Genomic DNA, 12,410 nt, shown 5'->3' with positions numbered 1-12,410 from the left:
ACACACACATACTTTGACAGACAGACAGACAGACACACGCATATTATGGGTCTTTGTTGGGTAGTGAAATGGGTAGCATCAGTCGCAGTGTGGGTAATGTCAGGGAGCCAATCATAGTCCCCGTTATTTGCATATTGCGCAAAGCATTCTGGGAAAAGCAACTAAACACGTTTAGTCATGTATTTGTCCATAGTTTACACATGAGATGAAAGAGACAGTATGACGTGTTGAGCACCTAGGATTCCTCATGTGTATGTGAGGGGCAGAGGAACCGGATCCCAAGTGTGCGTCCCAGGTGCTATAGGTTTCAAAGCATGCAGGGGAATAGGCACCCCACCCTGACACCTATAGAAGACTGGATAGGGAGATATAAATAGCAATGGGGAGACTCTTGTACTTGGTGTGGCTCTATCCATATAGTGGGGCCAGCAGGTGCAGCAATAGAAGCTCAGCCTGGGGAGACTGGATTTAGCATTTCCTCTCCATTTTGATAACTATCCATAATCATTTCTGCAAAATACTTCTATGATACCTATGTATGTTTTTTACTTGTACTATATTATACTATCAAGTATCAGTGTACACATACAATGTGACCTGTTACATTAATACAGAGGCCACGGAAGGCCAGATCACTAATAGCCACTGTCCCCTGATATTACACTTTTTTACAATCACTTTGGCACTCATTTCAGAATCTTGATGTCATTTTTCAAAACTCTAGACACTAAACTCACACCCGATGATCAAAATGCACATTTTTCAAAACTCTAACACTTTTTTACAATTGCTTGGATACAATACACATCAACCTCAGATCATTTGTTCATTGAACTAAAATGACACAACTTAACATCAAAGTATTACCATTTCAAAATGCAATTCACACATTACATCTGAGATCACTGTCTATTCATTTCATTACAAAGATCTAACTATCAATTGATACAGCTGCTCAAAATGATAAGTGACTGTTGCATTACTCTTAATGCATAATTTTATGGAAACTGACAAACAATATTCCATGTTTCGATCATGAAAGTTTCAGGATAATGAGATCCATTGACATCAATAAACGAGGAGCATGAACCAGTTGGACTACATTATCTATGGATGTAATATTTCATCATCATTCATCATCATGTAGCACTTTTCCACACCATGTTTGCAGTGTGGAAGGAAAGTTAGAAATTTTTTCTCTAATACCTGTTTTTCTCTCTTGTATACTTAAGAAAGATAAGGTCAAGCTAGAAGGTCAGGCCAGAAGGTAGTTTGATTTCTGTTTGTTATTTACGATGAGAATCTTGGAGACAATGTCAAACAGTATGATTGAAGTGCCTGCTCCCTAATCCATGTGTTGATCTATGAACTCTGTCCTATAATGATATGAATTCTGCTTAGCTAACTTTTAAGATAACATAGTAATGACTTTCTGATTATAACCAGCTCTTTGATTTTTGTGTATAAAAGCTCTGACTGTTAAAATGAAGGCAGAGCGACTTTGGGATCTACTTGAGTCACTGTTCCTCTCCACGCTGCGTGTATTAAAGGCATTGCAACTAACGCTCCAACCTGGTTGAAGATGATTGTTCTTCCACATCAGATTTGACATTACTGTATGTATGCAGGCCCTTGTAATTGCTTTTCCAATACTGCCAACTGGTTATTGATGATTGATTTCACATTGTGGTACGAGTATCGAGTGAAATGAGTGCTATCCACCCCAGCAACACAGTGATAACATGGAGCCGGCAAGTCATCCAGGTCACAATAGAGGTCAAGCAGTGGGAGGAGGAAGACGTGGTGGTCAAAGGAATGGAAGGGGACATGCACCCCTTCTGAGAGGTGGTCGTGGGCCTCGTCATAGAGGAGGGCTTAGGCCTCACCAGAGAGGCAGCCATGGGCCTCATTTGAGAGGTGTTGGGGGAACGTGGTAGAGGACAAGGCCACGGACCAGACAGCGGCAGCAACAGCAAATAGTGTCCAGTGAAATCCGAGAAATAGTTGTAGAGCATGTTGTAAATCATGGCATGACCATGACTGAGGCAGCTACAATGATTCAATCAAACCTCAGAATCAACTCAGGATCAACTGTAGCCTCAATCATCAGAAATTTCCGTACTGAGAAGCGGCAAGTCTTCAGCATGCACTAAACATTAGGCTACTCTCAATTGTCAAATGACTGTATACTGCATACCAATGTGTAGCACAGAGTATAGTGTGCCTTTTGAAAGAAATGCAGACAGAGTGAAGCAGCTGATGACTGAGTATGTTCAGGTATGTTCAGTTTCAAGATGCCTCTTGTGAAAAATGGTTGTGAGAACCTGAACCTGAACACAGGGCTGATGGAAATTCAGAAGTACAGTAATCAATCCTTTGTTTTACACTAAGCCAGTTGAGGAACACTGCAGTTGACATTTTACTGTAGTTTTGTTCTTTTTTGTAGCTAATTATTGTTGCATGGCTTCAAAGAAACCTATGGTGTGATTTGATTGTATTGCATCAATACATTTCAGATTTTGTTCAATGATTCCACTGTGTCTGTAGTATTCTCTCTACTAGTCCTTTTACAGTGATGTATTTATGTGTAGTACCATAATGAAACATGTATCACATATTTTGTACTACAATATTTAATGATTGTACGAACAACTACACAGTGAAACTATCGGTATCTTCTGTGTGGGTGATCTAAATAAATGTTACTATGGTATTTCATGATAAATGAATTATTTGAACCAACAAGTCTGCAAGTGCAAGGTTTCTTTAAAGATATGAATGCACAATGCAATGTTTTGAACATTGGACAGCCTGTGTTACAAGTGATGACCGTTTTGAGTTTTGTGTCTAGAGTTTTGAAAAATGACATCAAGGTTCTGAAATTAGTGACAAAGTGATTGTAAAAAACTGTATATTCATCCTATTTAATGTGCTCTTTTAAAATGTACTTTTCTTTTTTATGTTGCCATTTCTGTTCTACCAATGTTTCAGTTGTTAGCCAAAGATTGACAGAGTACATCTCATACACACAGGCCAGACAGCAAGGATTTCTTTTTGAAATTCAATTACAAATGCTGCATGAACTCATCAATACGATTAGAGCTCCTGAAAGCAATATAACTAACTCACTCTACAGCATCTCATTAGCAGTGAAAAGAAACCAAGAAAGTTGGGACAGTCGACTGTTTACCACTATGTAACATCACCTTTTCTTTTAATAACACTTATTAAGCACTTGGGCACTGAAGACACCACTTGGTTAAGTTTAGCAAGTGGGATTTCCCCCCATTCATCCATTATGCATTTCCTCAGCTGCGCAACTGCACAGGGCCTTCGTTGTCTTAATTTGCACTTCATAGTGCGCCACACATTCTCAATTCGGAGACAGGTCAGGACTGCAGGCAGGCCATGCTAGCACCCGCACTCTCTGCCTACGCAACCATGCGCTTGTAATCTGGGCAGAATGTGGTTTGGCGTTATCCTGCTGAAAAATGCAGGGATGTCCCTGGAAAAGACGATGTCTGGATGGCAGCATATGTTGCTCCAAAATGTGTACATCTCTTTCTGCAAAAATGGTGCCCTCACAGATGTGCGAGTTACATGACAGACAGACACTCATACACACTGTCACACCCACACACACACACACACACTTTCACAGACAGACACACGCACACACACTCACTTTCACACAGAGACAGACACACAAACACAGAGACAGACACACACACACTCACTTTCACACAGACACACACACACATACATACATACATACATACATATATAAGGAAAAGAAACAATACATTTAAAAATCACAAAAATATGTAATAAAGTACAGAAAATCTAAATGTAATAAAATGTGATCTTTAATACACACAAATATGTATGGCTGGTCGGATGCGTCTTGGACTCGGGTTCCTCTTCATTACGTATAATGCTTTTGCCTTTTGCTATAGCTTTCCGTGGAGGGGATCGTGGGTGAGTTTGTACCATTCTTGGGAGGCTCTGCCTTGTTGGGGCGGAGCTGTGATCCAGGTGAACAGCAGATCGGACATAGGTGGGCATGTGGGCGGAGGAGGAAGGCCGGTCAAGCAAATAAGCTTGCTAAGGTACGCAGCAGCAGCAAGCAGCCCCACCATCCAGTCAGCCAGCCAGTCTGGCTGGCAGTGACTGAGTGGTTGACAGACGGCAAGCAACGGAATGTACGTGCTCTGTGATGTCATAGGAGTCACCTGAGAGAGATGTTTGTGATGTCATCGCTGAGCTGGCTGGCTCTGTGTGTCTTGCTGGCTGTGTGTGTGTGTGTGAGAGAGAGAGAGACTTTTTGACTTTTATCAGACTTCATTGCCTGTTTGCAACACGCAATAATTCATACAAAAGAAAATAAATAAATAAATAAAAAATAGTGTTCCCCTTTGTTTGTCTCCCCCCAACAAGCATTAACTCCGCCACTGATCTGTACACTTTTAAAGAAAGCAACCCAATACACACAACAAAACAACCATCAAATACTAAACCCTATAAATGAATTACATAATAAAAACCAACTCCCCGTCATACAATTCACAAAGGGCATCATTAATACACCAGACCTGTTCAAAACTCTCCAAATCATTCATCAGCCTGTAATAGTTAAACTCTAGTCTGACTCTGCACTTGACCAGCATGGCAAACACTCTCACTGCATCCTCACTGCCCTCCCCACACACTCTGTTCTTCCTAGTCTTATAGACGGCCATTTTAGCCTGGCCCAGCAAGAAGTTTACCAGCTGGTCCACATGTTTGGTCTTTCTGGTGTATCGCGCCCCTAAAATAAAAACCTTTGTGTTAAAAATCAGGTTAAGATCAGTAAAAAGACGAGTTAAAAGACTAAAAATGGGTGACAACCGAGAGCAAGTGCTGAAACAGTGAAACACGGTCTCTCTCTGAGCACAGAATGGGCAGGCGTCGGACACAGCAGGGTTAAGAACAGTAATAAAAGAATTGACAGCAATAATGGTGTGTAACACCCTCCACTGCAGATTGCCAGCTCTCTTATTGAGGGGGGCTTGTACAGGCTTCTCCAGGCAGGCGCAGTGTCTTCCCCCAGCCCCAGCCTGTAAAGTAATTTTAGGAATCACAAAGAAACAGTTGAAAGTGCTAAATAAGTATTTTGATGCACCATATTAATTTAGGAAATTTACATGTTGTTTTTCATCAGCTTCTGTATCTGATGGCTCCACATCACTGGCTGGATTGACAGCAACGACACTCTAAAAAAAGAAGTGTTAAGTTTGAGCATTCAGGACTTGTTTTGAAGATCCTGAATATCACTGGTCCACAATTTATCTGTGAAACTATGGGTTAATCTCCATATACAAAATACTTTTCACACACACTTTAAATTTACAACTAAATTTACATGTTGATGTCTTTCGTCAGCTTCTGTATTTGATGGCTCAATATAACTGGTTGCATTAACAGCAACGGCACACTACAAGAAAATAACATTATATTTAAACATTCAGGACTGGTTTAGCATCACCTCGAATATCCCTAGCCCTTGAGGTCGATTGTTATTGTGGTCTTCAAGACCAGTGCTTCTCAACCTTAGTCCTGGAGGAGGCCCACTGTCTGCTGATTTTCATTACAACAACATTGTAGGTTATATCAGTGACTGTGGTCCTAAAGTACCCCTATGCCTGCTGTTTTTTTTCCAGTTGAGCTCTTAATTACCTAATTGGCTTAACTGAAGCCATTTAACCCTTTTCCCAGGTCTTTGGTTGTTGATGAGTTACAAAGAGCTGGATTGTGGCCCGCCATGACTGGAAGTGAAGAACACTCACTCTAGGCCTTTAACTTAATGTTCATATGTAGGGGCCTATCCATCTGATTTGTTTTTGCACATTTATTAACAGAAAAATTTATGGTACGTGAAATCATCTGAGCTGAAAAATATAATGTTCCACCAATAATAAAATAAATGTATTAATTAAAATTATAGAGATAATAGAATGTTCACAGATTATTAGTTCAGAAAATAAAATGTTTTTTTATATCTTAAATAGAATTAACACTCAAATCAGTTGTAGGGTAAACAAGGTCTATTTTTTGGATTGATTTTATAATTATACATGTATGGCTGCATGAAGCTTACCTGAGAATCTGATATTTTAGTAACTTTGTTGCTTCTTGTTGGGTAGTCCACGTTTGCCGCCGTTCTTTTTCTGTAAATGTAAATCAAAAGGCAATAATTACATACTGTAATTAAAATACAAAAAGTATAAACATTGTATTATTATTTTTGTATCCTGTTTCTCCATCTCGATGCTGTTCTTTTTGGAATTGCATATCTAGGTTTACTTAAATACTGTTTATAAGATTGTAAACTCATCATCCAAATTTCTTCATTTGCCAAACTTTATGTAGTGCGCTTGCAGTTTCAGAAGATGAAAAAAAACTGTAACAGATGGGATATGTAGTACTTTATACTCGAGTGGTCTATGCGATTACACCCTGTTGGTGTTATTAAGAACGCCAAGTACCAGAATGCAGAGCGGGACTGTTTTTTGTGCCGTGACTTGTCGGGGGAAAAAGGCGCAGAAAAAACAGACGAGAAGGTGAAGGTAGTATGGCGGTGATGCACGCGTTGGTGAAGTGGGAAAGTGGGGTCGACAAAGACTCTTACAGCGTGATTCCCACTGCTTGCTTTCGCAATTTTGATTTATTCAGCATTGCTGATGATGACGAAGAGACGACTCGAAACTTCAGAGCAGAGTGGAGAGACACGAACAAACCTCCAAAAGGTGGATGGCCTGTCCATGAAGCGCAGATCATTATGACTGGTAACAATGTTTATTTAAAAAAAAAAAAACATTAAAGTCTTTACATGCTATTTGATATATACAATCACAGTATATTTGAAATGAATGTTTAAGTTATTAATGTGTTGTACGTCTAACATACTCTTATAACATGGTAGGTGGTGGTGAGGGCGCTAAAAACTCGTCATACTTGACTGGCATTTGTAAGAACGATTTATTGTGTGTTGTGCTTTACAATAAAATCCCCCAAATCACAAAATAAATTAAACCAGATATAATTTAACTTCAGTTTTGATTCAGTGTTGGCTGTTCATCTTAATTTGTATGGTCAAAGCACAGTATTTTTATGACAAATAAATATAATCCCCAAATATCTGTGGACATAATGCAGGGTTTTATTTATTTTATTTTTATTTTAGGAAAAGAAGGCGAACTAAGAAGAAAACTTAATGACCTAACAAAAATGCCCTGTCCTAAAATGAAGAGAGTACCTAAACCAAACAAAAAACTTCAAATTTCAGATGATAGTGACCTTGATGAACCACAGTTACCGGTGAGATAATTACTGCAAATATTAAATAAATGTATTGCAGGATTGTTTTTTTTTAATCATATTCATATATATATATATATATATATTTTCATTTTAAACTCTTTTCCTCTCTGAATACAGCACAAAATAAGAAAGAAAACCGATGGAGCTTCAAGAATTAGATCCCGTCATATTCTACAGACATTTAAAGAGTCCAGTGAAGTTGAGCTACAGCAAAAAGTTAAGCAGCTCGAAAAGGAAAACACAAGACTTAAAAATGAAAACCAATGTCTTCGAAACCGTATGGTTGATGGTAAGTTTTTTTATTTATAGCAAATAATTCCTTACCTTGATAAATGTTATTCTTCAGTAATTTAGATTCCAGAGTAATGTATTATAGTTGATCATACTGAAGTAATCTAGAACCACAATACAGACTCTTAATGTGCACTGTCTAATAGTTTAATAATACTGATTATTAAATAAAGTTTTTCAACATAACTTCATAATCCTACATTAATGACTATATGCATTACATTAGACCTGGTAATTCTTGTATTTTATCTTTTTTATTTTTTTTGTAGCTAATGTTAATGACCCACAAAAAGGTCAGTTTGCCAATAACATAGAGCAAGTCTCTCAAGTATAATTGCAGGCATTGATGGTTTTGTTTTCACTTTGCATTAAATATATTACTAGAAATGATTATCATTTAATACTAAGGTTTTTTTCTCCAGAGATTCCAGACCTTTTGGACAATCTGAAAAAAATTGTAACAAAAGCCACATTTATCAGCAATGAAGACAAAAGTCTGTCACCATCAAGTGGTTCTGACAGCCCCACAGCAAATTGTTCTGAATCTGACAAAGAATCACCAAAACAGGTATAACACTCTTGGTCTACAATATTACAAAGACAAGGTAAAAATATATATATTGAAAACAAATATTGGTTGTAAACAATCTAATGATGCTACATTATCAGTTATATTCATAGTTATAGTTGATAATAAGAATGTAATTGAATTATGGGTGTCACAGATTCACTGACTTTATTATGTCTGTAAATTAATAAACTTAGAATTGAGACATACTGTGGTCTTTAATAACACATTTCTGTAACAAAATCACAGCCTTACTGATAATGTATTCCACTTAACATAATATAAGAATAGTTTGGGGATAAACTTGTTTTTTATTTACCATTGTCTTTTAGGTGGAAATATTCCCAGGCACTGGAGTTTACATTGACAAACTGTCCTGGATCCTTGCAGAGAGGTGCAGCACGAATACGTCATATGCAAGAACCCTGACGGTTGCTGTCTTTGACTTTCCAACATTACTAAAGAGCAATCTTCGTGGTGGTGGCAGCAAGAGAGATCCAACTTCGGAGACATTAAGATCCTCATTGATGTTATTGAGGATCATATACAGCTGCCTTCGGAAGGACACGACGTGTTTCAGTTGCGGGGCTTTGCAGCCCAGCGGGACCCTCTTAATGCCGGACATCAGCTGCCCGAGCCGGTGCGGATGAACGGAGGGACGTTAGACAGCGTTACCTTCCGGGCAGGAGCAGCGAGCGGCAACACCGGGGTGAAAGTGTCGTCTAACACTGTGCCATTAGCCACTAGCTGATTGAGCAGATCAGTGGTTTTTAAGAAGATAACAATGGCAGCAGACTTGATATTTTCACACCCTGCTACCTCCCCAACCGCTAACACACACTGCTCTAGGGGGCAGAACTGCACCGGAGCGATCTTGACTCCATGGCGTCGGGTCAGTTTTTCAAAAGACGCATTCAGGGGGTCCGACCCCCCGACCCGGGAAGAACTACCGGTACTCCCCCCTCCCCTCCCCTGTTCCCCCACAATAAGAAAAGCACTGAAAACAGAAGACAAAATAAACAAACTGAAAAAAGTAAAGCAACAAAAAAACGCAGCCAAAGGACAGAGCTCTCAGCAGCACTCCCGCTCACTGCAGACCCCTCCCACACACTCCCAGCTGAGAGAGAGAGAGAGAGAGAGAGAGAGTGTTAGTGTCTGTCTGTCTCTCTCTCTCTGTAGATGCATCATAGGGAACATATGTAACAATCTCTCTTTTTGTTTACCAAAAATGAGAATGAACGTATTTCAAGTGGGTGTTGCCTTGGTTGGAAACGTTTTAAGATTATTTATGAAGTGTAAAGTGGATTTGTCTCAGTTCTCCGTAGTTTTCAATGTATGTGCCATTCAGTAGCGTTCATGTTACAGATGTGCCCTATGCAGTGGTAGGGTCAATAAAATGTCAGTAAAACTTTATTTTAGCAATTATGGAGGGGAAGAACTGCAAATAGCGGGTCCCCACTAATTATCTAACTTACCAACAACGTTTAAAATTAGGTCTTGCGAAGCTGCCAAATAATGCTGTATAATCGTATGTGTCTTCATACACCGGCTGCTATAGTCTGATAGCTTTGATTATATATACATATTTTCTCGTGAACCACAAATGCTATTTGCTTGATTTTTACAGAGTATGTTATAAATACCATTGTTATGAAGCCTGACAAATTGTATGCTGTAATTATGAATATTTTCAAATCATTTGTTTGTTTTTCCTAACATGTTACAAATGTTCCCTATGTGAAAGATGCATTATATCTTAATAACGTCTAAACAATTAAAGATATACAGATTATTATTTTCGGTAAAGTTATAACACATTGCTATTAACTATGTGTGTCAGTAAAAGTTTAAAAAATCCTAATAATTTTTTATTGATCCTGCAAAATAGGTGTTTAGGGAACATTTGTAACATTAGGGTTACGATTTGCCATAGACGCGGAATGAGTTTGATTGTGATGTTAAATGGGGTTTAAAGACGCAGTCGCCTCGGTGCTGATTACTATTGCTGTGTTTCTCCACTTCTACTCCATGCTTGGGAATGCCCACATCCAGTGACGTCAAAACCGTTGGAAAAGCGGGCCGGTTCAAAAAAGATCAGCTGGATCCCAGGCCGAGCAGCAGCTCCGGCTCCAGCACCGGCACCATGTCGCTGGAAAAGCGCTAAGTGAGCTCACAGTGAGCTCAGTGTAATGTCTGCTCTGGTGAGCTCACAGTGTGACCTAGTCGTTAGTTCACGTCTTCACTGGGTAGTCCATGACAACTTAATTGACTCAATTCTTGGGCTTAATTGGTCAAAATGACCATTGGTTGAAGGTACTCAGGGACTGATGTGTAGAGAGACTTATTAAACCTGCAGGATTGTGGTTTTCCCAGAACAGAATTAACCAGTGTAGCGTTATGTTGGGTGTATTCTGATAAGAGCATTTTAGCTCTGAGCTGAAGCACTGATCTAAAGAAGACCTCTCCCCCCCAAATTTATCAGATTTCCTTAACTCATCAGCATGTGAACTGGTTTACATCAAAGTGACAGTCTTGGGAGGATGGCACCAAGAATGGGCCAAATAGCTTGGAATCCCTGCTGTGAGATGTCTGGGGAAGGGGGCCTGTAGGAAATAAAAACTCTTTGAAATGGACGAGAGCCGAAATCCCGACACAGAGCTACGAACCCGTGCCAACCGGCATTTCCAATAGATGGCATGGATTGACATCAGTCATAAATCAAGCCCCCCTCCAATAGGACACTGGGGGCTGAAGCCGAAATCCAATCTCACAAACTAAAGAACCAATCACCTATTGATCTGACAGGCGTATAAAGGGTAACGCACGGCATCTCTCTCTCTCTCTCACCTAAACCAGTAACTCGCTGCCACAGCTCAACTTGTATCTCTGTTGCCAGAACCGGAACCAGAGACCAACTAAGTCTTTACCAGCAACAGAAGGGTTAAACTGGGAGAAGGAGATTGAGCCGTACGAATAATTCTTTTAAAGGACTTTATTAAATAAAGAAATTTACAGACTGCGCTGCCCGCCTGTGCCCAGCCATCCAGCTGGACAATTGACTAAGTCGACTGAATACGAAAGTCATTTAAATAGCTATTTGAGTCTTAAGAAACTTGACCCTTGGAACGAACAGGGCCCTGCTTTCCTCAAAGACTTTGTCTTCAAGTAACTATGGTGGAACCCTGCTTACAAAGAAGATTTTGTGCACAACCTTGGAGCCTTCAAACCAGTGGAAAATCTGTTTGGAAAAGACTCTACATTCGCGAAACCCCAACTTCCAGGTGCATCGACTGAGTGGAAGTTCTTGGACAAAGCCGAACCGGACTGCCTTTGTTCCAAACCACACGGACCTCGTGCCGTGTGCTGTTATCTGAGCCCGAAGCCAGAGAGGCCTCTCTGTGACGAAGTTCACATAAGTTTAACAGTTTGGAGTTTGTGATTCATGACATTTGAGAAATCAATTAGAAATGTTAATCTGTGATTCATAACTCTAGAATGTGTTATATCATTTAGTTTTCTTAAATATAAATGTGTGTTGCATTCAACTGTTTTGTTGATAATTTTAGAAATAAAATCTGTCAACGCCGAGAAATATCTTCTCATTCCTGTTTAACTGTTTAGTCTGAAATTGACACAAGTTAATAGACACCAGATTATAGGTGGCCCTGCCTATCCTTAATCATTGAATAATAATCAGTTAAGGGAAATTGTGGTAACAAGTAATGATAGGATCTTTCTCTCCACCTAAACGTTAATGAGACTGATATATATATAACGAGAAGTTACCTGACATAAATACTAACCTGCATAGTTATTGAATGTCTGACTAACAATACTAATGAGAGACTCACCTTCGTCTTACTAACCGGTATTGTAGTCAATGTGTTTATAACCTTTTTTGTTTAATGATTTGTGTGTTATCATATGCGATCCCATGGTCTTTGATTTGGTCACGGAAGTGATTTGTCTTTGATTTGTTGATCTAGAGTTGAATTTTAATTAGTTTTTCCCTTTTGTATAATTAATGTAGTGCTACATTTAGTCTTCGTTTTTGAATAAATTTGACAATTTATATCTTTGGAATTGGTGTCTGCGTCCAATTATTACAGAAATTGAGTTCTACAAGATTCCAGGATTCGTGATAAGGTGATACTATAAATTCACTTCTTTAATTGAATTTTATAAGTGTACC

General features: G+C 39.2%; 1 non-coding gene across 1 annotated transcript; it reads left to right on the top strand.

The window, feature by feature from the left end:
• Positions 1-3,906: 3,906 nt before the first annotated feature.
• On the top strand, positions 3,907-4,021 carry LOC136732699 (U5 spliceosomal RNA). The gene has a single exon (XR_010809983.1). It is a non-coding gene; the product is annotated as a U5 spliceosomal RNA (small nuclear RNA).
• The last annotated feature ends 8,389 nt before the right edge of the window (positions 4,022-12,410 follow it).

Source organism: Amia ocellicauda, unplaced genomic scaffold, assembly GCF_036373705.1.
Source record: "Amia ocellicauda isolate fAmiCal2 unplaced genomic scaffold, fAmiCal2.hap1 HAP1_SCAFFOLD_35, whole genome shotgun sequence".
Taxonomy (NCBI): domain Eukaryota; kingdom Metazoa; phylum Chordata; class Actinopteri; order Amiiformes; family Amiidae; genus Amia; species Amia ocellicauda.
Note: the sequence above shows the minus strand (reverse complement) of the source record. Positions and strands in the feature narration are given on the sequence as shown.